Source organism: Eutrema salsugineum, unplaced genomic scaffold, assembly GCF_000478725.1.
Source record: "Eutrema salsugineum unplaced genomic scaffold, Eutsalg1_0 scaffold_18, whole genome shotgun sequence".
NCBI lineage: Eukaryota > Viridiplantae > Streptophyta > Magnoliopsida > Brassicales > Brassicaceae > Eutrema > Eutrema salsugineum.
Genome location: NW_006256846.1, coordinates 2,128,567 through 2,130,445, shown reverse-complemented (window position 1 = coordinate 2,130,445; position 1,879 = coordinate 2,128,567). Strand labels below are relative to the sequence as shown.

General features: G+C 43.9%; 1 non-coding gene across 1 annotated transcript; it reads right to left on the bottom strand.

The window, feature by feature from the left end:
- Positions 1-1,152: 1,152 nt before the first annotated feature.
- Positions 1,153-1,257, bottom strand: LOC112087365. Its single transcript, XR_002900049.1, has one exon. It is a non-coding gene; the product is annotated as a small nucleolar RNA R71 (small nucleolar RNA).
- Positions 1,258-1,879: the final 622 nt, after the last annotated feature.

The following is a 1,879-nucleotide window of genomic DNA, read 5'->3' as shown; positions in this document are numbered from 1 at the left end:
TTGGGTTCGTAAAACATGTATTTATAGTGCTCAAGACATCTCTATGGTCTAGGGTTCCAGAATCAAGGCTGGGAAAATAATATGGGCTTCGGAAATGGGCCTTTGGGGTCGGAGTTAGCTGGCCGCAATCGGGATGAGTATGACTGCGGGAAATGGGTGGCTGGCCGCGGTCGCGGTGCTTCTGACAGCGGGAAATGCTCTGTTGGCCGCGGGTGGAAACGCTTGCCGGCTGGTTTACGGGACATCTTGCTCTTCGCGTATCTTTTGATTGAACCGTTGGATTGCCAAGCTGTAAAGTGTGCTGGAAAGCTGATACTTCCATCTTTAAGGTCTCCAAATTTGAGCTGGATCAGACGGTGAGAAGGCCTTAAATCGGGGGTGAACTTCTGACGGTTTGACTCTGAGCTGAAATCTGGTTTTCTATCCATTTTGTTAAGCTTTTCCCTAAGTTACCTGAAAAGAGTCTTGGAACTACAAATACTAGAAAAACGTAATAAAAGTTCTTAAAAGCAATTAAAAACATAGAAAAAGTATTTCAAAACGATCCATAAAAATGTCAAAATACGGTGTTAACAATGATCACAGAGGAGGTGATCATGCTCGACAAGATGGAGAGGAGGATGAGGTTCCTCCAAGAAACCACCAGAACCGTGAAATAGAAGAACGTGAAGACCTTGATGCACCCATCAATGCAGCCGATGGTGACCACCAAGGAATGCAGCGGAATGGGCGCGCTAACCGCCCTGTGCAGCCAGCAAATCAACACCGAAAACAAGCCAGAAACCACCGCATAGCTGATTTTGATGCACCTACTCAAAATTTTCAGAACCGATCTGCAATCCAAGTTCCATTTCCGAACCGGAATGAGTTTGAAGTCAAGCCTCAAATCATCTCATTGGTGAAGCAAAACCAATTCCATGGAGTTCCTTCTAAACACCCAATGGACCATATCGAGCTCTTTGAAGAAATCTGCAGCATGATGAGAACAAACCAAGTTCCAGCAGACTATTTAAAGTGTAAGTTGTTCCCTTTTTCATTAGCAGACAAAGCTCACCGTTGGTTGAAATCTTTGCCTGCAGGATCGATTACTAATTGGGAAGAGTGTAAAACTGCTTTCTTGAATCACTTCTATACTAAGTCAAGGTCGAACTTGTTGAGAACAAAGATCTCAAGCTTTCAGCAAGGACCGACTGAATCTTTCTATGAAGCCTGGGAACGTTTTAAGGAGTATGAATGTGATTGCCCTCACCATGGATTTCCTGGATCAAGCCTGCTGAGCACATTTTACCGAGGTTTGCAACCAAAATACAAAATTTCACTTGATACAGCTAGCAATTTTGAGATTTTGGACAAAAGACAATAGCACAAGGAAGAGCCCTCATCGAGAATTTGGCTCAAGCCAATAGCAATGATTGTCCTGAATACGATCGCTCGACGAAGCAAACCGGAACAGATAACAAGGAGATAACCGAGTTGAGGAACATGATGAGCCAGCTTTTGAAGAGCAACAATCGCCCAATCCATTCTTGTGAGACCAACAATGGCGCAGAAGATGAAGGACCTAGTGATATCGATCACATTAATCAAGCCTTTCAAGAAGAAGAGGTGAATTATGTAGGAGCACAGGCACCATACCCAAATCACTTCAACAATGGTTTCAACAACCACTTCTGGAATGCAAATTACAACAATCTCTCTTACCGCAATCCTAATGTGGAGAATCCTCAAGATCAGTACTACCCACCACAACAAAAATCCTTCCAAAACAAGTTCCAAGGTGGAAACTTCGGAGGGACAGGAGCTTATCAACCGCGACAGCCATTAACTACCAAGGTACGGGTTTTAACAATCAATTTGTACAACAGCAGGGAGTCACGAC